General features: G+C 45.6%; 1 protein-coding gene across 1 annotated transcript in view; it reads right to left on the bottom strand.

Moving 5' to 3' along the window:
• The window catches only part of DZIP1L (DAZ interacting zinc finger protein 1 like), a 164,651-nt gene extending 145,574 nt beyond the window's left edge, over window positions 1–19,077 (bottom strand). Inside the window, exon 1 of the mRNA XM_069727944.1 lies at window positions 18,929–19,077. The gene's annotated coding sequence lies outside the window, so the exon portion shown is untranslated. The remainder of the gene's footprint in view (window positions 1–18,928) is intronic.
• Between the last annotated feature and the right edge of the window lie 7,237 nt (window positions 19,078–26,314).

The following is a 26,314-nucleotide window of genomic DNA, read 5'->3' as shown; positions in this document are numbered from 1 at the left end:
TGATAACTTTTATACAAGCATCCCACTCTTTCAGTCCCTCTCTGCCAGAGCTACCGTTGCTTGCGGTACTGTGCGCAGAAACAAGAGGGGTCTCCCTTTGTCACTAATTGAGCAGGTTCTCCCAAAGGGTGAGAGCCGGGCCCAATGTAGTGGCAACATGCTTGCGGTCAAGTTCAAAGACAAAAGGGACGTCTTTTTCTTGACAACAATCCATGGTCCCGGCACCACGGCCACCACCGTTCGAGGTACCCCAGCACAGGTCCACAAACCGGACTGTGCCCTGGGGTACAACAAACACATGGGGGGAGTTGATCTTTCTGATCAAGTCCTCCAGCCCTATAGTGCCATGCGGAAAACGAAGGTGTGGTATAAAAAACTGGCTGTGCACATCGTACAAATGGCACTGTATAACGCATACGTGCTATCACGATGTGCAGGCCAGACCAACAACACCTTCCTTCAGTTCCAGGAGGCGGTGATAAAGGCCCTGATGTTTGGAGACGAGGAAGGAGCGGGCCCCAGCACTGCTGGAACTCAAGGTTCCCGTATGGTACCGGTGCAACATTTTCCCTGTGAGGGGAGAGCAAAAAAAAGGTGCCGGGTGTGCTATAAAAGGGGGATAAGAAGGGAAACTCGTTTCCAATGTGAAACGTGTCCCGACAAACCTGGACTGTGTTTGAATGAATGCTTCAGAATTCATCACACGTCCGTGGACTAGCCACATCCTGATATTCCACTACAGAACTCACCCACACCAGGCTGATATATACAACACCACACACACACACTAACCTGACGTACACTACACCACACCCCAACCTGACATACACTACACCACACACACCAACCTGACGTAGTGTGTCAGATTGGTGTGTGTGGCGTAGTGTACATCAGGTTGGTGTGTGGTGTGGTATAGTGTACGTCAGGTTGGTGTGTGTGTGTGGTGTACAGTACACCACACACACCTACCTGACATACACTACACCACACCCCAACCTGACATACAATACACCACACACACCAACCTGACGTAGTGTGTCAGATTGGTGTGTATGGCGTAGTGTACATCAGGTTGGTGTGTGGTGTGGTATAGTGTACGTCAGGTTGGTGTGTGTGTGTGGTGTACAGTACACCACACACACCTACCTGACGTACACTACACCACACCCCAACCTGACATACACTACACCACACACACCAACCTGACGTAGTGTGTCAGATTGGTGTGTGTGGCGTTGTGTACATCAGGTTGGTGTGTGGTGTGGTATAGTGTACGTCAGGTTGGTGTGTGTGTGTGTGTGGTGTACAGTACACCACACACACCTACCTGATGTACACTACACCACACCCCAACCTGACATACACTACACCACACACACCAACCTGACGTAGTGTGTCAGATTGGTGTGTGTGGCGTTGTGTACATCAGCTTGGTGTGTGGTGTGGTATAGTGTACGTCAGGTTGGTGTGTGTGTGTGTGTGGTGTACACTACACCACACACACCTACCTGACGTACACTACACCACACCCCAACCTAACAAACACTACACAACCCAACCTGACGTAGTGTCAGGGTGTGTATGGCGTAGTGTACGTCAGTTTGGTGTGGTGTGGTATAGTGTACGTCAGGTGTGTGTGTGTGGTGAATACTACACCACACACACACCAACCTGACATACACTACATACCTTCCATACACAACATAGTGTCCACTAACGATTGGAGCTAATTTTTCATTCAAAAAGTGAAATGGCGCTCCTTCCCTTCCGAGCCTTGCCGTGCGCCTAAACAGTGGTTTACGCCTACATGTGAGGTATCGGTGTACTCAGGAGATATTGCCCAACAAATTTTAGCATCCATTTTATCCTGATGCCCATGTGAAAATGAAAAAAATTGAGGCTAAAATAAAATTTTTGTGAAAAAAAAGTACTTTTTCATTTTTATGGATCAATTTGTGAAGCACCTGGGGGTTCAAAGTGCTCAATATGCATCTAGATAAGTTCCTTGGGTGGTCTAGTTTCCAAAATGGGGTCATATGTGGGGGAGCTCCAATGTTTAGGCACACGGCGGCTCTCCAAACGTGACATGGTGTCCGCTAAAGATTGGAGCTATTTTTTCATTCAAAAAGTCAAATGGCGCTCCTTCCCTTCCGAGCCTTGCCGTGCGCCTAAACAGTGGTTTACGCCTACAAGTGAGGTATCGGTGTACTCAGGAGATATTGCCCAACAAATTTTAGCATCCATTTTACAAAAACCAGGGATTCAAGCTTGAGGAGGCTAATTTGCATATTCCAGGTGCCTTCTGGGAAAGCGAAGAGTCTCCCTAAGCTAGAAGATCGTTGGGTACAGCCGGGACCAGCTGCTTGGAAAGAATCACCAAACCAGGGATTCAAGCTTGAGGAGGCTAATTTGCATATTCCAGGTGCCTTCTGGGAAAGCGAAGAGTCTCCCTAAGCTAGAAGATCGTTGGGAATTTTTGCCTGTAGGACATTATTGCAAGAGAGCTTGGCTGAGTAGATTACACAAGAAGGAAAACACACAGCAAGTCAGCAGGATCTAGGAGCAACATGGCAGATGTGACAACCTACATGGTGAGCTGCAGCATGTGCTACATGTTCACAGATCGACCAGAAGAAGAATTAAATTTCACCTGTCAGAAGTGTAGACTAGTGGCCCTTTTAGAAGAAAAGGTGCGGGGTCTGGAAGAAAGAATAGCAACTTTGAAACTCATCAAAGAGAATGAAGACTTTCTAGACAGAACAGAAGCATCTCTACTGGTCACAGAAGGTGAAAAAAGTGTCAGAGAACCTCCAAAAGCAGATGAGTGGAAGCATGTGACCAAAAGAAGCAAGAAGACCATAGAGAAATCACCAACCACACAACTGAAGAACCGATATCAAATCTTTGTAGAGGATGAAGATGGCACACCTAAGGATGAAGCAATACCAGCAAGCAAAAAAGAAAAGGGCACACAGCAACAAGTGACAGCAAAAAGTACAGCCAAGAAGCAACGAAGAGTGGTGGTGGTGGGAGACTCACTACTGAGAGGCACAGAAGCAGCCATCTGCAGACCGGACATAACTGCAAGAGAAGTATGCTGCCTTCCAGGTGCGATGATCAAGGATGTGACCGATAGGATACCAAAGCTCTTCAGCTCCAAGGACGTCCACCCATTTCTTCTGATACATGTTGGCACCAATGACACGGCAAGGAAGGACCTACCGACAATCTGCAAAGACTTTGAAGAGTTGGGGAAGAAAGTAAAGGAACTGGATGCACAGGTAGTTTTTTCTTCTATCCTTCCAGTAGACGGGCATGGCACCAGGAGATGGAACAGGATCCTTGATGCAAACAACTGGCTAAGACGATGGTGCAGACAACAAGGATTCGGATTCCTGGACCACGGTGTGAATTACTTGTACGATGGACTCCTCGCCAGAGACGGACTACACCTCAACAAACCTGGGAAACACACATTCGCCAGAAGACTCGCTACACTCATCAGGAGGGCGTTAAACTAGAAGAAGAGGGGACGGGAAGAAAAACATTAGACTTGAACAAAGAAGATCCAGGAAAACAAACTCAGAAGGGAGGTAAGAACATTTCTAAAACAATCCACAGCGAGGAGATTGGAACAAAACAAAATCCTCTAAACTGCATGCTTGCAAACGCCAGAAGCCTGACAAACAAGATGGAAGAACTAGAAGCAGAAATATCTACAGGTAACTTTGACATAGTGGGAATAACCGAGACATGGTTAGATGAAAGCTATGACTGGGCAGTTAACTTACAGGGTTACAGTCTGTTTAGAAAGATCGTAAAAATCGGAGAGGAGGAGGGGTTTGTCTCTATGTAAAGTCTTGTCTAAAGTCCACTTTAAGGGAGGATATTAGCGAAGGAAATGAGGATGTCGAGTCCATATGGGTCGAAATTCATGGAGGGAAAAATGGTAACAAAATTCTCATTGGGGTCTGTTACAAACCCCCAAATATAACAGAAACCATGGAAAGTCTACTTCTAAAGCAGATAGATGAAGCTGCAACCCATAATGAGGTCCTGGTTATGGGGGACTTTAACTACCCGGATATTAACTGGGAAACAGAAACCTGTGAAACCCATAAAGGCAACAGGTTTCTGCTAATAACCAAGAAAAATTATCTTTCACAATTGGTGCAGAATCCAACCAGAGGAGCAGCACTTTTAGACCTAATACTATCTAATAGACCTGACAGAATAACAAATCTGCAGGTGGTCGGGCATCTAGGAAATAGCGACCACAATATTGTACAGTTTCACCTGTCTTTCACTAGGGGGACTTGTCAGGAAGTCACAAAAACACTGAACTTTAGGAAGGCAAAGTTTGACCAGCTTAGAGATGCCCTTAATCTGGTAGACTGGGGCAATATCCTCAGAAATAAGAATACAGATAATAAATGGAAAATGTTTAAGAACATCCTAAATAGGCACTGTAAGCGGTTTATACCTTGTGGGAATAAAAGGACTAGAAATAGGAAAAACCCAATGTGGCTAAACAAAGAAGTAAGACAGGCAATTAACAGTAAAAAGAAAGCATTTGCACTACTAAAGCAGGATGGCACCATTGAAGCTCTAAAAAACTATAGGGAGAAAAATACTTTATCTAAAAAACTAATTAAAGCTGCCAAAAAGGAAACAGAGAAGCACATTGCTAAGGAGAGTAAAACTAATCCCAAACTGTTCTTCAACTATATCAATAGTAAAAGAATAAAAACTGAAAATGTAGGCCCCTTAAAAAATAGTGAGGAAAGAATGGTTGTAGATGACGAGGAAAAAGCTAACATATTAAACACCTTCTTCTCCACGGTATTCACGGTGGAAAATGAAATGCTAGGTGAAATCCCAAGAAACAATGAAAACCCTATATTAAGGGTCACCAATCTAACCCAAGAAGAGGTGCGAAACCGGCTAAATAAGATTAAAATAGATAAATCTCCGGGTCCGGATGGCATACACCCACGAGTACTAAGAGAACTAAGTAATGTAATAGATAAACCATTATTTCTTATTTTTAGGGACTCTATAGCGACAGGGTCTGTTCCGCAGGATTGGCGCATAGCAAATGTGGTGCCAATATTCAAAAAGGGCTCTAAAAGTGAACCTGGAAATTATAGGCCAGTAAGTCTAACCTCTATTGTTGGTAAAATATTTGAAGGGTTTCTGAGGGATGTTATTCTGGATTATCTCAATGAGAATAACTGTTTAACTCCATATCAGCATGGGTTTATGAGAAATCGCTCCTGTCAAACCAATCTAATCAGTTTTTATGAAGAGGTAAGCTATAGGCTGGACCACGGTGAGTCATTGGACGTGGTATATCTCGATTTTTCCAAAGCGTTTGATACCGTGCCGCACAAGAGGTTGGTACACAAAATGAGAATGCTTGGTCTGGGGGAAAATGTGTGTAAATGGGTTAGTAACTGGCTTAGTGATAGAAAGCAGAGGGTGGTTATAAATGGTATAGTCTCTAACTGGGTCGCTGTGACCAGTGGGGTACCGCAGGGGTCTGTATTGGGACCTGTTCTCTTCAACATATTCATTAATGATCTGGTAGAAGGTTTACACAGTAAAATATCGATATTTGCAGATGATACAAAACTATGTAAAGCAGTTAATACAAGAGAAGATAGTATTCTGCTACAGATGGATCTGGATAAGTTGGAAACTTGGGCTGAAAGGTGGCAGATGAGGTTTAACAATGATAAATGTAAGGTTATACACATGGGAAGAAGGAATCAATGTCACCATTACACACTGAATGGGAAACCACTGGGTAAATCTGACAGGGAGAAGGACTTGGGGATCTTAGTTAATGATAAACTTACCTGGAGCAGCCAGTGCCAGGCAGCAGCTGCCAAGGCAAACAGGATCATGGGGTGCATTAAAAGAGGTCTGGATACACATGATGAGAGCATTATACTGCCTCTGTACAAATCCCTAGTTAGACCGCACATGGAGTACTGTGTCCAGTTTTGGGCACCGGTGCTCAGGAAGGATATAATGGAACTAGAGAGAGTACAAAGGAGGGCAACAAAATTAATAAAGGGGATGGGAGAACTACAATACCCAGATAGATTAGCGAAATTAGGATTATTTAGTCTAGAAAAAAGACGACTGAGGGGCGATCTAATAACCATGTATAAGTATATAAGGGGACAATACAAATATCTCGCTGAGGATCTGTTTATACCAAGGAAGGTGACGGGCACAAGGGGGCATTCTTTGCGTCTGGAGGAGAGAAGGTTTTTCCACCAACATAGAAGAGGATTCTTTACTGTTAGGGCAGTGAGAATCTGGAATTGCTTGCCTGAGGAGGTGGTGATGGCGAACTCAGTCGGGGGGTTCAAGAGAGGCCTGGATGTCTTCCTGGAGCAGAACAATATTGTATCATACAATTAGGTTCTGTAGAAGGACGTAGATCTGGGGATTTATTATGATGGAATATAGGCTGAACTGGATGGACAAATGTCTTTTTTCGGCCTTACTAACTATGTTACTATGTTACTATGTTACTATGTTACCCTGATGCCCATGTGAAAATGAAAAAAATTGAGGCTAAAATAAAATTTTTGTGAAAAAAAAGTACTTTTTCATTTTTATGGATCAATTTGTGAAGCACCTGGGGGTTCAAAGTGCTCAATATGCATCTAGATAAGTTCCTTGGGTGGTCTAGTTTCCAAAATGGGGTCATATGTGGGGGAGCTCCAATGTTTAGGCACACGGCGGCTCTCCAAACGTGACATGGTGTCCGCTAAAGATTGGAGCTATTTTTTCATTCAAAAAGTCAAATGGCGCTCCTTCCCTTCCGAGCCTTGCCGTGCGCCTAAACAGTGGTTTACGCCCACATGTGAGGTATCGGTGTACTCAGGAGATATTGCCCAACAAATTTTAGCATCCATTTTACCCTGATGCCCATGTGAAAATGAAAAAAATTGAGGCTAAAATAAAATTTTTGTGAAAAAAAAGTACTTTTTCATTTTTATGGATCAATTTGTGAAGCACCTGGGGGTTAAAAGTGCTCACTAGTCATCTAGATAAGTTCCTTGGGTGGTCTAGTTTCCAAAATGGGGTCACTTGTGGGGGAGCTCCAATGTTTAGGCACACGGCGGCTCTCCAAACGTGACATGGTGTCCGCTAACGATGGAGATAATTTTTCATTCAAAAAGTCAAATGGCGCTCCTTCCCTTCCGAGCCTTAGCATGTGCCCAAACAGTGGTTTACCCCCACATATGAGGTATCGGTGTACTCAGGAGAAATTGCCCAACAAATTTTAGGATCCATTTTATCCTATTGCCCATGTGAAAATGAAAAAATTGAGGCTAAAAGAATTTTTTTGTGAAAAAAAAGTACTTTTTCATTTTTATGGATCAATTTGTGAAGCACCTGGGGGTTCAAAGTGCTCACTATGCATCTAGATAAGTTCCTTGGGGCGTCTAGTTTCCAAAATGGGGTCACTTGTGGGGGAGATCAAATTTTTAGGCACACGGGGGCTCTCCAAATGTGACATGGTGTCCGCTAAAGAGTGCAGCCAATTTTTCATTCAAAAAGTCAAATGGCGCTCCTTCCCTTTCAAGCCCTGCCGTGCGCCCAAACAGTGGTTTACCCCCACATATGAGGTATCAGCGTACTCAGGACAAATTGGACAACAACTTTCGTGGTTCATTTTCTCCTTTTACCATTGGGAAAATAAAAAAATTGTTGCTGAAAGATCATTTTTGTGACTAAAAAGTTAAATGTTCATTTTTTCCTTCCATGTTGCTTCTGCTGCTGTGAAGCACCTGAAGGGTTAAAAAACTTCTTAAATGTGGTTTTGAGTACCTTGAGGGGTGCAGTTTTTAGAATGGTGTCACTTTTGGGTATTTTCAGCCATATAGACCCCTCAAACTGACTTCAAATGTGAGGTGGTCCCTAAAAAAAATGGTTTTGTAAATTTCGTTGTAAAAATGAGAAATCGCTGGTCAAATTTTAACCCTTATAACTTCCTAGCAAAAAAAAAAATTGTTTCCAAAATTGTGCTGATGTAAAGTAGACATGTGGGAAATGTTATTTATTAACTATTTTGTGTCACATATCTCTCTGGTTTAACAGAATAAAAATTCAAAATTTGAACATTGCGAAATTTTCAAAATTTTCACCAAATTTCCAATTTTTTCACACATAAACGCAAAAATTATCGACCTAAATTTACCACTAACATGAAGCCCAATATGTCACGAGAAAACAATCTCAGAATCGCTAGGATCCGTTGAAGCGTTCCCGAGTTATTACCTCATAAAGGGACACTGGTCAGAATTGCAAAAAATGGCAAGGTCTTTAAGGTCAAAATAGGCTGGGTCATGAAGGGGTTAAAGGGAACCTGTCACCCCGTTTTTTCAGTATGAGATAAAAATACTGTTAAATAGGGCCTGAGCTGTGCGTTACAATAGTGTATTTTGTGTACCCTGATTCCACCTATGGTGCCAAAATATCTTACCAAAGTCACCGTTTTCACCTGTCAATCAGGCTGGTCTGGTCAAATGGGCGTGGTGACATTGCTGTTTCTTCCCCCAGATCTTGCATATCTTTCCGTTGGTGGCGTAGTGGTTTGCGCATGCCCAACTGCTGAATCTACTACGCAGGTGAAGAAAAAATGCGCGATCGGCGCTATTTCCCTGGTGATCGATGGGGGCGGCCATCTTAATGAGGCCGCGCATGCGCAGATGGAGTCCTCTGCTGCCCGAGGCTTCAGGAAAATGGCCGCGGGATGCCGCGCGTGCGCAGATGGAGATCGCGGCGGCCATTTTCCTGAAGCTGTGATGCGAACTCGCTTACATATTATTTGGTCCATGTAATAATATGCAATTGTTACTATCTCCATTGGGAGACATACAGTTAATTGCTTTCTATATGAACATATTATTTGGTTTTTGTGTGGCATTGGTATCTATGTGGGACTGGGTTAATATTTATTCATGAATTTTACCATATTGGATGATTACTCATTCTTATTGTTATTTTAATCCCCACATATGTTGTAATTCTTGTGTGGTCCCTTATTGTTTTATTCATTCACATCATTTGTTTTGTCACATTTTGCTTTTTATATTTATGGTGTGTGGGCACCTTTTAATAGTGCCATTTCTCTTGCCAATCACCTCTAATAAAGGCATTTTTTTCTTTTCAACATTATTGTCCTTTCCCTGTTCATACAATATTGGGTGTTCTAATTCTTATTTTTCATTAATTCCTTCTTAAAACCTCATCCAAGTTTTTGGTTTATTGTATGTATGTGTGTACAGTATGTATATACTATATGTGTTTTTAAGTGTGTGTGTGTGTGTATGGTATGGTATATGTGTATGTACGATATATGTGTGTGTATGTATGTACAGTATATGTATGTGTCTCTGTGTATATGTACGGTATATGTGTGTATGTATCTATGGTATGTGTATGTAAGTACGACATGTCTGTGTGTATGTATGTACGGTATGTGAATGTACGGTATATGTGTGTTTATCTGTGTGTGTATGGTATATGTGTGTATGTATGTCTGGTATGTGTATGTGTGTGTATGTACGCTATACATATGTATGTATGTACGGTACATGCATGTACGATGTATGTGTGATCCATCAGATCATGGATAACTTGCTGATTACTGGGGATTTGACCACTGGGACCCCACCTCTATTCATTATCTATAGAGCTGATGAGCGCTGCGCTCGGCTATTCCCATCAGTTCCGTAGACAAGGAATAGAGCAGATGATACAGATACCAGACAAATAATGCGGGCTGCTATTTTTTGGCTGGTGAGGGCCAAAATCCATGGGTCTCGCCAGCCTGAGAATACCAGGCCACAGCTGTCTGCTTTTTTCTTCACTGGTTAACAAAAATAGGGGAACCCCATGCTATTTTTTTGGAGGGGATCCCACGATTTTTGCTAACCAGTAGTGTTGAGCATTCCGATACCGCAAGTATCGGGTATCGGCCGATATTTGCGGTATCGGAATTCCGATACCGAGATCCGATATTTTTGTGATATCGGGTATCGGTATCGAAGCAATAGGGATGTGGAAAATAAAGAATTAAAATAAAAAATATTGATATGCTCACCTCTCCGGCGGCCCCTGGACTTCACGCTGCTATCCGGGAGGCTTCTTTGTTTAAAAAGCGCGCCTTTCGGACCGGTGAATGACGTCCCGGCTTCTGATTGGTCGCGTGCCGCCCATGTGACCGGCACGCGACCAATCAGAGGCCGCGACGTCATTCGCAGGTCCTCAATTCCTAGAATTAGCAGTTTTGTGAATGAGAATGACGTCGCGGCTTCTGATTGGCCGCGTGCCGCCCATGTGATCAGAAGCCGCGACGTCATTCTCATTCACAAAACTGCTAATTCTAGGAATTGAGGACCTGCGAATGACGTCGCGGCCTCTGATTGGTCGCGTGCCGGTCACATGGGCGGCATGCGACCAATCAGAAGCCGGGACGTCATTCACAGGTCCGAAAGGCGCGCTTTTTAACCCCTTAGTGACAGAGCCAATTTGGTACTTAATGACCGAGCCAATTTTTGCAATTCTGACCACTGTCACTTTATGAGGTTATAACTCTGGAACGCTTCAACGGATCCCGCTGATTCTGAGATTGTTTTTTCGTGACATATTGTACTTCATGTTAGTGGTAACATTTCTTCGATATTACTTGCGATTATTTATGAAAAAAACGGAAATATGGCGAAAATTTTTAAAATTTTGCAATTTTCAAACTTTGTATTTTTATGCCCTTAAATCAGAGAGATATGTCACGAAAAATAGTTAATAAATAACATTTCCTACATGTCTACTTTACATCAGCACAATTTTGGAAACAAAATTTTTTTTTGTTAGGGAGTTATAAGGGTTAAAAGTTGACCAGCAATTTCTCATTTTTACAACACCATTTTTTATTAGGGACTACATCACATTTGAAGTCATTTTGAGGGGTCTATATGATAGAAAATAATGAAGTGTGACACCATTCTAAAAACTACACCCCTCAAGGTTCTCAAAACCACATTCAAGAAGTTTATTAACCCTTTACGTGCTTCACAGGAACTGAAACAATGTGGAAGGAAAAAATGAACATTTAACTTTTTTTTGCAAACATCTTAATTCAGAACCATTTTTTTTATTTTCACAAGTGTAAAAACAGAAATGTAACCATAAATTTTGTTATGCAATTTCTCCTGAATACGCCAATACCCCATATGTGGGGGTAAACCACTGTTAGGGCGCACCGCAGAACTTAGAAGTGAAGGAGCGCCGTTTTACTTTTTCAATGTTGAATTGGCTGGAATTGAGATTGGACGCCATGTCGCGTTTGGAGAGCCCCTGATGTGCCTAAACAGTGGAAACCCCCCACAAGTGACACCATTTTGGAAACTAGACCCCTTAAGGAACTTATCTAGATGTGTGGCGAGCACTTTGAACCCCCATGTGCTTCACAGAAGTTTATAACGTAGAGCCGTGAAAAAAAAAAAATCGCATTTTTTCTACAAAAATGATCTTTTTGCCCACAAATTTTTATTTTCACAAGGGTAACAGGAGAAATTAGACCACAAAAGTTGTTGTGCGATTTCTCCTGAATACGTCGATACCCCATATGTGAGGGTAAACCACTGTTTGGGCGCACCGCAGAGCTTGGAAGTGAAGGAGCGCCGTTTTACTTTTTCAATGTAGAATTGGCTGGAATTGAGATTGGACGCCATGTCGCGTTTGGAGAGCCCCTGATGTGCCTAAACAGTGGAAACCCCCCACAAGTGACACCATTTTGGAAACTAGACCCCTTAAGGAACTTATCTAGATGTGTGGCGAGCACTTTGAACCCCCATGTGCTTCACAGAAGTTTATAACGTAGAGCCGTGAAAAAAAAAAAATCGCATTTTTTCTACAAAAATGATCTTTTTGCCCACAAATTTTTATTTTCACAAGGGTAACAGGAGAAATTAGACCACAAAAGTTGTTGTGCAATTTCTCCTGAGTACGCTGATACCCAATATGTGGGGGTAAACCACTGTTAGGGCGCACCGCAGAGCTTGGAAGAGAAGGAGTGCCGTTTTACTTTTTCAATGTAGAATTGGCTGGAATTGAGATCGGACGCCATGTCGCGTTTGGAGAGCCCCTGATGTGCCTAAACAGTAGAAATCCCCCACAAGTGACCCCATTTTGGAAACTAGACCCCCCATGGAACTTATCTAGATGTGTGGTGAGAACCTTGAATGCCCAAGTGCTTCACAGAAGTTTATAATGCAGAGCCGTGAAAATAAAAAATATTTTTTTTTTCCGCAAAAAAGATATTGTAGCCCCCAAGTTTTTATTTTTACAAGGGTAACAAGAGAAATTGGAACCCAAAAGTTGTTGTCCAATTTGTCTTGAGTATGCTGGTACCCCATATGTGGGGGTAAACCACTGTTTGGGCGCACGGCAGAGCTCGGAAGGAAGGAGCGCCGTTTTGGAATGCAGACTTTGATAGAATGGTCTGCGGGTATTATGTTGCATTTGCAGAGCCCCTGATGTACCTAACCAGTAGAAACCCTCCACAAGTGACCCCATTTTGGAAACTAGACCCCCCAAGGAACTTATCTAGATGTGTGATGAGAACTTTGAATGCCCAAGTGCTTCACAGAAGTTTAGAATGCAGAGTCGTGAAAATAAAAAATATTTTTTTTTTCACAAAAAAGATTTTGTAGCCCCCAAGTTTTTATTTTCACAAGGGTAACAGGAGAAATTGGACTGCAATAGTTGTTGTCCAATTTATCCCGAGTACGCTGATGTGCCATATGTGGGGGTAAACCACTGTTTGGGCGCACGGCAGAGCTCGGAAGGGAAGGAGCGCCTTTTTGGAATGCAGACTTTGATAGAATGGTCTGTGGGCATTATGTTGCGATTGCAGAGCCCCTGATATACCTAAACTGTAGTAACCCCCCACAAGTGACCCCATTTTGGAAACTAGACCCCCCAAGGAACTTATCTAGATGTGTGGTGAGAACTTTGAATGCCCAAGTGCTTCACAGAAGTTTAGAATGCAGAGTCGTGAAAATAAAAAATATTTTTTTTTTTCACAAAAAAGATTTTGTAGCCCCCAAGTTTTTATTTTCACAAGGGTAACAAGAGAAATTGGACCCCAGAAGTTGTTGTCCAATTTATCCCGAGTACGCTGATGCCCCATATGTGGGGGTAACCCACTGTTTGGGCGCACGGCAGAGCTCAGAAGGGAGGGAGCACCATTTGACTTTTTGAGCGCAAAATTGGCTGTCGTGTTTGGAGACCCCCTGATGTACCTAAACAGTGGAAACCCCCCAATTCTAGCTCCAACCCCTAACCCTAATCCCAACCTGATCCATAATCCTAATCACTAACCCTAACCATAATCACAACCCTTACCCCAAAACAACCCTAATGTCAACCCTAACCATAACCCTAATCAAAACCCTAAATCCAACACACCCCTAATCCTAATCTCAACCCTAACCTCAAACCTAACCCTAATCCCAATACACCCCTAATCACAACCCTAACCTTAACCCTAATCCCAAACCTAACCCTAATCCCAAGCGTAACCCTAATGCCAACCCTAACCCTAATACCAACCCTAATCCAAACCCTAAACCTATTCCCAGCTCTAACCCTAACTTTAGCCCCAACCCTAGCCCTAACTTTAGCCCAAACCCTAACCCTAGCCCTAAGGCTACTTTCACACTTGCGTTGTTTGGCATTCCGTCGCAATCCGTCGTTTTGGACAAGAAACGGATCCTGCAAATGTGCCCGCAAGATGCGTTTTTTGCCCATAGTATTGCCGACGGATCGTGACGGATGGCCACACGTCGCGTCCGTCGTGCACTGGATCAGTTGTGTTTTGGCGGAGCGTCGGCACAAAAAAACGTTCAATGAAACTTTTTTTGTACGTCGCATCCGCCATTTCTGACCGCGCATGCGTGGCCGTAACTCCGCCCCCTCCTCCCCAGGACATAGATTGGGCAGCGGATGCGTTGAAAAACTACAGCTGCTGCCCACGTTGTGCACAATTTTCACAACGTGCGTCGGTATGTCGGGCCGACACATTGCGACGGCCCCGTACCGACGTAAGTGTGAAAGAAGCCTAACCCTAAATTTAGCCCCAACCCTAACCCTAAATTTAGCCCCAACCCTAACCCTAAATTTAGCCCCAACCCTAGCCCTAACCCTAGCCCTAACCCTACCCCTAACCCTAACCTAACCCTACCCCTAACCTAACCCTACCCCTAACCCTAACCCTACCCCTAACCTAACCCTACCCCTAACCTAACCCTAGCCGTAACCCTACCCCTAACCTAACCCTACCCCTAACCTAACCCTAGCCGTAACCCTACCCCTAACCTAACCCTAGCCCTAACCCTACCCCTACCCTAACCCTAACCCTACCCCTAACCCTACCCCTACCCCTAACCCTACCCCTAACCCTACCCCTAACCCTACCCCTAACCCTAACCCTACCCCTACCCTACCCCTACCCCTAACCCTACCCCTAACCCTACCCCTAACCCTACCCCTAACCCTAACCCTAATTTTAGCCCTAACCGCTGTTCTCCTGCCGGCCGGCAGATGGAGACAGATGGCGGGCGCACTGGGCATGCGTCCGCCATGTTCTTCTGCCGGCGGCCAGGAGGAGCAGCAAGAGGATCCAGGGACCTAGGTGAGTATGCTAGGGTCCCCGAATCCACCTATTTCTCTGTCCTCTGATGTGCGATCACATCAGAGGACAGAGAATTACACTTTACTTTTTTTTTTTTTTTTTGCGGTCGCCGGTAAACAGTTAATTACCGGCGATCGCAAAACAGGGGTCGCTAAAACCGACCCCCGATCATGCTCTTTGGGGTCTCGGCTACCCCAGGCAGCCGAGACCCCAAAGATTCTCCCGGTGCCGGCCGGCGGGCGCACTGCGCATGCGCCCGCCATTTTGAAGATGGCGGCGCCCACCGGGAGACACGAGGAGCATCGGGGGAGCTAGGTGAGTATTGGGGGGCCACCTGGGACCCCTTTTCTCTGTCCTCCGATGTGCGATCACATCGGAGGACAGAGAAATTAAAAAGAGATCGCTTTTTTTTTTTTTTTTTTTTTTTTTTTTGCGATCGCCGGTAAACGGTTAATTACCGGCGATCGCAAATGCGGGGAGGGTTAAAAACCCCCCGAATCATGTTCTCTGGGGTCTCGGCTACCCTCGGCAGCCGAGACCCCGGAGAAAATCGGCCTGTGGGGGGCGCTATACACTTTTTCCACAGCGCCGTTAATTAACGGCGCTGTGGTTTAAGTACCCTTAGCGGCCGCCGTTAAAAGGCGTATCGGCGGTCGCTAAGGGGTTAAACAAAGAAGCCTCCCGGTTAGCAGTGTGAAGTCCAGGGGCCGCCGGAGAGGTGAGCATATCAATATTTTTTATTTTAATTCTTTATTTTACACATCCCTATGGATCCCAGGGCCTGAAGGAGAGTTTCCTCTCCTTCAGACCCTGGGAACCATGAGAATACCTTCCGATACTTGATGTCCCATTGACTTGTATTGGTATCGGATATCGGTATCGGCGATATCCGATATTTTTCGGGTATCGGCCGATACTATCCGATACCGATACTTTCAAGTATCGGACGGTATCGCTCAACACTACTAACCAGTCGGGTGTTATTAGGTTGGCAAGGTTCATGGAGATTGGATCCTTACCAGCCTGAAATACCAGTCCCAGTAGTCCGCTTTACTCTGGCTGGTTAACATATATAGGGGGACCCACACTATTTTTTGAAAATTATTATTTATTTACTTATTTATTAAAAAAGGAGGGGACCTCTCTCTGTGCTTTCCTCCACTTCCTGTGCCATGTTACTTCCGGCTGTGTCACAATATTAAACGGAACCTTTCACCCCCAAAATCGAAGGTGAGCTAAGCCCACCAGCATTAGGGGCTTATCTACAGCATTTTGTAATGCTGTAGATAAGCCCCGATGTATCCTGAAAGATGAGGAAAAAGAGGTTAGATTATACTCACCTGGGTAGGCAGTACGATCCGATGGGCGTCGCGGACCGGTCCGGGGCCTCCCATCTTCATAGGATGACATCCTCTTCTTGTTTTCACGCTGCAGCTCCGGCGCAGGCGTACTTTGTCTGACCTGTTGAGGGCAGAGCAAAGTACTGCAGTGTGCAGGTGTCGGGCCTCTCTGACCTTTCCCGGCGCCTGCACACTGCAGTACTTTGCTCTGCCCTCAACAGGGCACACAAAGTACGCCTGTGCCGGAGCGTGAAGACAAGAAGAGGACGTCATCGTAAAAAGATGGGAGGCCCCGGACCACGACGCCCATCGGACCGGACCGCAGAAGGACCGCCCCTGGGTGTGTATATTCAAACCTCTTTTTCTCATCTTTCATGATACATCGAGGGCTTATCTACAGCATTACATAATACTGTAGATAAGCCCCTGATGCCGGTGGCCTTAGCTCACCTTCGATTTTGGGGGTGACAGGTTCCTTTTAATATGCATGCGACTAGGAAGATAATGTGGTTTTACCGCATCTAATGAAAGTGTATGGGTAAATTACCCAGCGGAGACTGAGCGTCTCTGCTACATAAAGTGATATGCTGCAGTCTGGAAAGACGTGCTGCATGTTCGTCTCGGCGGGTGAGCCGCGGACATTGGTGCACACATAGTGGGAATGGGATTTCTTGAAATACCATCCACTATGCTGTAACATTTGGCCGCTGTGGGTTGGACGCTGCGGATGTATGCAGCATCCAACCCGCAGCGTATGCTGTCCGTGGGAACATATCCCAATATATCTGCAAACAGGAAAACACTTTTTTCCTTCCCAGAAGCCAACTTTCAATTAGCTTTATTTGTAGTAACAAAAAAAATGCATGCAATGAAAAAAATGCATGTAAAAAATGCATCAAAAACGCAGGTGACCTGCCAGTGACCTCAGATGCAGATTTGGTGCAGATTTCACCTGCATCAAATCCTGATCAAATCCTGAGCCATTCCTGACTGTGCGCCCATACCCTTGCACTTCCTGGTATTTTTCTTTGAAAAAACTTTGACATGGTCCTGTGCAGATTACATGCATTTTAACGCATGTGTATTTTTTAGCTGCAGATTGTTCTCATCTAATTCAAGTCTATGGGAAAAATCTGCACATAAAACTTAGCGTACTGCAAGGAAAACTGACATGTAGATTTGAAACATGAACCACAGGTCAGTTTGCACTGAGTAAAGAATATAGCACAGTGGGCAGAAGATTTCCATAAATCCCATCTACTCTGCTGGAAATGTGAGGCTGCGTCCCCATAATCAGGAATAGCAGCGTTTTACGCTGTGTTTGTCAGTACTACATGCGGATTCACCGCACCTAATGAAATTCAACTGGCCAATATCTGCAGCGGAAACTAGATGAGCGGCGGCCAAAATTCGGCTATTCCTGATTGTGGGCACGAAGACTAAGACGCTGCACTTCTGATGTAGCAAAAATACGCAGCGCCAAAAACTGGTTGTGTGCACACAGCTTAATGCAGAACAGCACAGTATTACATTGTAATATCACTGGTGTGAGAATAATAACAGAAACCGATCAATCAGTCCTATGGATTCCAGTACCTCCTGCATGCTGATGACACTCAGATCTACCTCTCTGGCCCAGATGTCACCTCTCTGCGGTCCAGAATCCCGGAGTGTCTATCAGTCATATCCTCCTTCTTCTCCTCTCGCTTCCTCAAACTCAATGTGGACAAAACCGAACTAATTATCTTTCCTCCATCTCGCACATCTTCCCTACCTGATCTATTTATCACAATAAATGAATTCAGACTTTCCCCCGTACCGGAAGTCCGCTGCCTCGGAGTAACCCTTGACTCTGCCCTGTCCTTCAAACCACACATCCAAGCTCTTGATACCTCCTGTCGCCTCCAGCTCAAAAATATTTCCAGAATCCGTCCTTTCCTCAACCCACACTCTACCAAAATGCTTGTGCATTCCCTCATCATATCCTGCCTCGACTACTGCAACACCCTCCTCTGTGGCCTCCCTGCAAACGCTCTCGCAGTCCTTACTCTGCTGCCCGACTAATTCATCTGTCTCCTCGCTACACTCCTGCTTCACCTCTTTGCAAATCTCTTCACTGGCTCCCGATGTCCCAGAATCCAGTTTAAACTACTATCTCTGACCTACAAAGCCATCCATAACCTGTGTCCTCCATATATTTCCAAACTAATCTCTCAATATCTTTCCTCACGTGATCTCCGGTCCTCCCAAGACCTCCTTCTCTCCTCTACGATTATTCACTCTTCACCCAATTGCCTCCAAGACTTCTCCCGAATATCCCCCATCCTCTGGAATTCTGTGCCCCAACACGTTCATTCACCACAATTAGATCCTTCAGACGGAACCTGAAAAGCCACTTCTTCAGGAAAGCTTACAGCCTGCACTGACCCCGCTGCCTCCTCACCACTACTGGAGCTACCGCCTCACCAACACCAGAGCTACCGCCTCACCAACACCGCAGCTCCTGCAACCCTCAACCTATTGTGTCTTTCCCCACCATCCTGTAGAATGTAAGCCCACAAGGGCAGGGTCTTCACCCCTCTGTATCAGTCTGTAATTGTTACTCTGCTTACTGTAAGTGATATCTGTAATTTGTATGTAACCCCTTCTCATGTACAGCACCATGGAATCAGTGGTGCTATATAAATAAATAATAATAATAATCACCCACTGACAAACTCAGCTCTGCTACAACTGTTGTTACATTTCATGGCTTCCACTGAAAGCTTCCAGGAAACAAGATCAGAACAAGGTAACCTGAGCATCAGCGCACAAGGATCACACCGTGCCTGACAGCAAGGCGTCCTGGAATACGCACACTCACCTCTGAGCATGAGCTCCTCTCTCTGTGAGCTTGCACTCCTCTCTGTGAGCATGTACTCCTCTCCTCTGCCCCTGTCTGTAAGCATACACGCCTCTCCTCTCCTCTCTAGCTGAGCTGACTGTTACTCATTAGAAGCCAAGCTGTTACCTGAGCAACAACGGTTTCTGGTTATTTCCAAATTCTGCAGAGCCGCTATTGTCCACCAGGTGGCAGCCGTGTGCTGGACCAACAGCGCGGAATTTACACGCAGAAGCTGATACACTGGATGTGCGGTTTATGTTCTGGATACAGATAGACTTTGTTTCAGACACATAAAGACTATTGAGCGCATTAAACTACGAGGACTTATTTGAAGTGAGCATTTTCCCACATTCTAGAGGACTGCCGCAGGTCTCTGGTATAAAACTACCCAGTATGCTGCAAGATAGGACTTGATTTTAACCCTAAGGTCTCACTCACACTTGCGATGAAATCGGACAACTGCAATCCGATAAATAATCAGACTGAATTCTGCAACATCAAAAAGTCAAGTTCAAAAGTCAAAAGTTCATCATGGGAACGTAGCCCTAAAGTCATTAAAGTCGCGCCAAAAATTAGGGACATTTCAAGGTGTTTGTACAAAATTCATAAAGCACCTGTCATTTTTAAGGATGTAATGCAAAATACATCAACGAATACCAGAAGACAAAAAATAGCCATTGGTGAATGGGGCCTAGTATTTTTTTCTTTCTTACCCCCTCACTTATAGATATTCGTGACCGCACTGGTTCGCTGGGTTGCCAACCGTCTGGAATTTCAGGACAGTCCGTAAAAAATAACTTTTTTTTGCCTTATCCGTTAAAAAAAAATTAAGATGTCCGTGATTTTTTTGAAACTAAAGAAAATGTTGCGAATTATTTTGACTGTAATTGTCATCATTTACAGTTTACAATTAACGCAGCTGATATCAGAATTATAGGCTGTATACACGTAACATTTATATAATCAGAATGATTTATTATATTTTTCCAATGTGCCATAGAAAATATTGTGTGTCCTGGATTATTTGATAAGTTGTCCAGGAAAAATAAAAAAAAGTCAAATCAGAAACCCTGCTGAGCCGACACAGATCAGCGCCAGGCAGAACAAGCAAGTAATTAGCAATTACCTACCTGTAAGTACTTAGCCCCATAATAAAATCAAATATAAAAGTCCCGTAAACCCCTTTCAGTGTAATTGCCTAAAGCAAGGAAGAGGTGAACTATAATAAAACAAGTGGCTCGCCTATCAGGAGCAAATGATACTCATTGCTATCAGCGCCTGGTGCTTGTTACCTGCGCAATGTCCATGCAGTAGGAAGTAAATCACAAAGGGACTTGGTTTTTTTAGATAGATATCGCTCATTGTCACACGCTACATGGCGATTAGTCCTCGTTCTTGTACATTTTGTTGTCGCAGTTGTTTTGGTGCAGTCACACTAATTACAGTAACAGAAGCCCCTGGAGCATAGAAAAGCTTCTAATGAGCCTCTGATGTCCCTGCATCACACGTGTAGCGTTCCCCAGTGAGCGTGCTTCCTCAGCGGCTCATGTATGGCTTACTCTATGAGACAGCAGGTTGTCATCATGTACAGGAAAAGTCATCTTATCCACGGATGTGACAACCTGAGATTGTACTATGTCAATAGTGTCCTCAGTAGTGTTGAGCGATACCTTCCGATATTCGGAAATATCGGTATCGGATTGGATCGGCCGATATTCAAAAAATATCGGATATCGCCGATATTCGATACCAATGCAAGTCAATGGGACAAAAATATTGGAATTAAAATAAACCCTTTCTTTCCTTGTAGGTTAATTCTACGTGAAGGAAAACAACTAAGAATAACGTAGAATGTATTGGGGGAGTTGGAGGAGACACTAAAGGCAAAGAGGTTTAACCCAATCAAATGGAATAGCAGGAATTACATTTTATTTAAGACGTTCGGAGTTACAAAGATATTGACTATGTTAAAATTTTTTATATTTTGTCAGATATTTATGTTTCACTAATTCCATGCTCTTCACCTTCTTTTTTTACTTCTCCCACACTTTCTTCTTCATCATCCTCAGCAGCAGCATCTTTTTCATCAACTTCTCCTTCACCTTATCCATCTTCCTCTTCTTCAACTTCTTCCTATTATTCTTTTTTTACATTCTTCATATTCGTTTTATTCAAATATTCTTCATCATATTCTACTTCTTCATCTTCTTCATATTCTTCTTCTTCATCATATTCTTATTTGTGACAGGCATTCCTGTAGTTGTTATCTATAAAAGTTTGAAGATTACACCTTCCGTTCTGCCTGTCACAAAAGATTTACACCAGGATTTGTCCGCGTTCAGTTTGGCTTGCAGCAGCAGGTTTTTTTCAGGAGCACCACGAGGAGTAACAGACTCACCCCCATACACTGTTAGTCTTCCTCTGCTTATAATTTAGATAATATCTTTTGCTCTGATTTTTAGTCTTATGCTTAATGTTCTTCTGCTTTTTGCTCTGCAGCTTCTTGTTCTTCTGCTTCTTGGTCTTCAGGGTCGTCATCTCCAGGGTCATTGCCTCCAAGGTCGTCGTCTCCGGGGTCGTCGTCTTCTTTAGGGTGGTCTTCAGGGTCGTCGTCTTTAGGGTCTTGAACTTGGAAATGTAGCAGAAGGTACAAGAAGGCTGAGGAACTGCCGAGAAACAGCTGACGGTACTGGAACCTGGATGGCTACCCTAAGGTACAAGAGCCAATGGAACTACCGAGGACCAGCTGACGGTACTGGAACCCGGTTACTAAGCAGGAGGTACCCGTGCCAGAAAGCACTGCCAAGGACCACCAGACATTGGTGGAACTTGGATACCCAGAAGGAGGCACCTGAGCCAAAGGCTCTGCCTAGAACCAGCTGACGGTACTGGAACCAGGATGGGTAGCAGAAGGTACAAGAGCCAATGGAACTACTGAGGACCAGCTGACGGTACTGGATACCGGTTACTAAGCAGGAGGTACCCGTGCCAGAAAGCAGCTTTGCAGAAAGGGAACCTTTACCCCCCTAGGCACTTACAACTAAAATAGCAACCATGTGCAGCACTAATGCTGCACAAGGAAATGGTGGCTCTTTTACTTATGCTCCTTGCACATGCTAATGTTAACACTTATAAAATGTGCTCCCTCATTCTGTGAAACCGTCCCGGAGGCGGGACTTTCCTTCTTAATGAGACGCAGCACAGCCATCAGTCATACCCCCTTGGCGCAGGGCGCTGCCTCCTCAGCGTTGTTTGAATCTGTCCCGGAGCCTGCGCTGTAATGTTATCCCCTGGGCATGCACAGTTAGCGCTGCCCGTCTTCTGACATCATTTGTTGTCAGGCTGACTGCGCCTGTGCGGCCGCACTGCCCGAGATCCCGCCCCGCAGTGTCTTCTGATTTATTCACTCTGCGGGGCCGGAATTCATGGGCATGCGCAGAGCATATCTTCGCCTCTCACTCATCTCCCTCCGCCTTCTTCAGACTGTGCGCCGTCAGCTGATCCTTAATCGCCGTGGCATGTGCTTAGGGATCAGCTGATGCCACACAGTCTGAAGAAGGCGGAGGGAGATGAGTGAGAGGTGAAGATATGCACTGCGCATGCCCGTGAATCCCAGCCCCGCAGTGTGAATAAATCAGAAGACACTGATCTCGGGGCGGGATCTCGGGCAGCGCGACCGCACAGGCGCAGTCAGCCTGACATCAAATGATGTCAGAAGATGGGCAGTGCTAACTGCGCATGGCCAAGGGATAACATAACAGTGCAGGCTCCGGGACAGATTCAAACAACGCTCAGGAGGCGGCGCACGGCGCGAAGGGCGTATGAATGACGACTGTGCCGTGTCTGATTAGGAAGGAAAATCCCGCCTCTGGGACATTCACGGTATGAGGAGGCACATTTTATAAGTGCTTAGTTCAGCATGTGCAAGGAGCATAACTAAAAGAGCCACCTTATCCAAATGCAGTATTAGTGCTGCACAAGGTGGCTCTTTCAGTTACAAACGCCTGGGGGGATAGGTTCCCTTTAATTTCTGTAGTAGTGTGAGTGTGGAGGGAGCAGGAGAAGTTGCCGGATACACGGCTGGGGATCAGCTGACGTTACTGAACCCCAATAACACAGCAGCAAGTGTTGACACTGCAGACGGCAATTCCGAGCAGCAACTGGCGGTGTTGGAGCCCAAGGTCAATGCTAGAAGCAGAGTGTAGGCCGAGGCCGAATTGGAGCTAGTTTAATATCTGTTGTAGTCTTAGTGTGGAGGGAGCAGGAAAACTTGCCGTACACACAGCAGGGGAACAGCTGGCGTTACTGAACCACAATAACATAGGAGCAACTGTTGACTGTGCAGAGAGCACTTCCGGGCAACAACTGGTGGTGTTGGAGGCCACGGTAAATGCTAGAAACTGAGTGGAGAACTTTCCGCACACAGCAGGGGAGCAGCTGGCGTTACTGAACCCCAGTAACAGAGGAGCAACTGTTGACTATGCAGACAGCACTACCGGGCAGAAACTGGCGGTGTTGGGGCCCAGGGTCAATGCTAGAAACTGAGTGGAGAACTTGCCGCACACACAGCAGGGGAGCAGCTGGCGTTACTGAACCCCAATAACACGGCAGCAAGTGTTGACTGTGCAGATGGCACTTCCGAGCAGCAACTGGTGGTGTTGGATCCCCGGGTCAATGCTCGAAACAAAATGTAGGCCAAGGCCTAATTGAAGCTAGTTTAATATCTGTTGTAGTCTTAGTGTGGAGGGAGCAGTAGAACTTGCCACACACACAGCAGGAGAGCAGCTGGCGTTATGGAATCCCAATAACAGAGGAGCAGCTGTTGACGGTGCAGACAGCACTTCCGGGCAACAACTGGCGGTGTTGGAGCCCAGGGTCAATGCTAGAAACTGAGTGGAGTACTTGCCGCACACAGCAGGGGAGCAGCTGGCGTTACTGAACCCCAATAACATACTCTTGGCACATTGGTAGTGAGCTGGAGGTACAGGCCAGTACCTATCTTTAATGGTCAGATGACCTCCAGTGGGGATATGATGTTGAACTCCTTTTACCTGCCCAAAATCTAGTGGGTGTTTACCCGCTCGTACTCATGGACCAGCTGGTAAGCCCCATGTTTTTGGTGTGATGGGGTAGAGTCAGTGCCCATGTGTAACTTCTGGCACCATTCCTCCAACTGTCCTGCAGAGGCATTGTCCTCCGCCTGGTCTGACGGGACCAAGGGTTCTGTTGCCTGTATTGCATTATTATTAACAGTGAACAATTTAGCAAATGTTGCATATCTGGATAAGTGGACCTCTTTCTCTCCACAGTTAAGGACACGTACTGGTACCCTCCCTTTGAAGACATCAACCACCCCTCTGGCTGTCAGGATGGTGGGCCTACTGTCCGAATACACAGGTTCTTCCAGGGCCTGGTAGTCTTAACCTCTGAGGCCTATTGCTGCCCGACACCAAATTAACATTTCACTCCTGGGGGGTGTTGCAAAGGGGATCGGATCACTCACTGTGACACGGCCAAATTCTCCACCAGACATTTCTACTTGTTGTCTCTGCATCAGGGCTCTGATTTCCTTTTGCAGGACTCGCTGCTCACTGGAACCAGCAGTTTCAGCCACCTGTTGTAACAAGACAATAACCTCGGCAAGACAATTTTCTATGACATCAGTACCTAAGGTCATCATGGGGTTACATTCTCTATGGTCAATATCAATACTCACCAGTCCTTGGGCCTTCAATTCTACCGCCCCACCTTAATAGTGATCTCCTTGTACCCCACTTGTGGCAAAGGCTGACCATTACTGGATACTATTGTCAAATCACTATCTGGGCCACGGGTAATGTCTGAGTCAGCCCAATATTGTTTACAGAGAATGTAAAGCATAGTTGTCACCTGAGAGCTGTTGTCTAGTAAAGCATTTATCGGGATGCCGTCGATCACAATGGGGAGGACCGGTCGTCCTCCGATATACTCAGCTCGCCAACTTTGTGGGCCTGGTCGTCCTATACCTGGGGGTTGGCCCTCTGCCCCAGGGGTTGCTCGTTTAAATGGCAGAACCTTGCGATGTGTCCTGCCTGGTTTCAGCGGCGGCAAATGGGTCGTCCGTTCTGATGATAGCGGTCATTGTCTCTTCCTCTGATCGGTGGGATCCTCTTCTGTCGTCGCCAAGGGACGTCCTTCAGATTGGAAGCCAGCTGGATTTTCTCCTTTGGGGATTCCTGCAGGGACTGCATGATTTTGGCTAGTGCAGCTATGCTTTTAGTCAGTTCCTGCACTTAGAGGCCCAGTCCTGCTGAGGGATCCTCATCCAAGATCTGTGCATCAGCCTCAGGGGGCCTGATGAAAAGATGCCACCTCCTGGTGGTATGTGATTGCGGGATGCCTAGGGGGTACTGTGCGGCTGGGAAGTGGTTCTTGCAGCACCCGAATAGCCATGTCTTTAAAATGTGCAAAGTCCAGGTCAGGGTTTTGCAAGGCCAGGATGCGCAGCTGTGTCCTGTGGGTGCCGGACAGGAGTCCCTTAATGAACTGCTCCTTTAATAGCTTGTCCCCATCCTGCACGCTGTTAGGGTCAACCTGTTTAATGGCCCGTAGTTACTTCTAGAGATTAAGGCCATAGTCCCGTATGCTATCCTGTGCTCTTTGTTTTCAGCCGAAAAACCTCATTTTGATTTCTGCAGCGGTGCGGGTGTCAAAAGTGGTTTTAAGTTTGGCAAATATCTGCTTAACAGTTCCTTTTTCCATACTCGGCCAGGATTTTACTTCTCTTTGTGCTGCGCCAATTAGTTGGCCAGTTAGGAACCTGATCTTTTGATGTTCTGTCAGGGGATATACTTCAAATAGGCTGCAGAGCCTTTCTTTAAAGTCACTCAACGCATGGGACTACCCAAAATATTGTGGAAGCCCGGCCGCTCCTGGTATATAAGGTATGGATAGCTGCATTATAGGAGCTGTTACTGTGGTGGTGTCCTGCTGGTTTGCAGGAGCTACAGGCACCGCGGGGCCTGGGGGCATCATGGGGCCTGCGGCTGCATCCACCGTGGGGCCTGGGGGCATCATGGGGTCTGCGGCTGCGTCCGCCACTAATTCTCCTCCATGGTCAGACATGTCCCTTTCCACTTTGCTAACCTTGCAGGGCTGATATCTTGCCACCGGAGTCTGCAGCGATCCCTCCTGTGTGCGGTAAGTCGCTCCTTCCGGTCTTCCTTCCGGGGCTCCCCGGCGTCCTCCCTTGCGGCTTCCCTGAACGGCATCCTCACTTGCAGCTCTCCTGGCAGCGAGGTGCCCTCTTCCTCTTTGCACTCTTTTGCTGGCTCTGCCCATGAAGGTACGTCTCCTTCATCCCCTCGCGCTCCACGCTGCGTGGCA

This window comes from Ranitomeya imitator, chromosome 5, assembly GCF_032444005.1.
Source record: "Ranitomeya imitator isolate aRanImi1 chromosome 5, aRanImi1.pri, whole genome shotgun sequence".
In the NCBI taxonomy this organism is placed as follows: domain Eukaryota; kingdom Metazoa; phylum Chordata; class Amphibia; order Anura; family Dendrobatidae; genus Ranitomeya; species Ranitomeya imitator.
Note: the sequence above shows the minus strand (reverse complement) of the source record. Positions and strands in the feature narration are given on the sequence as shown.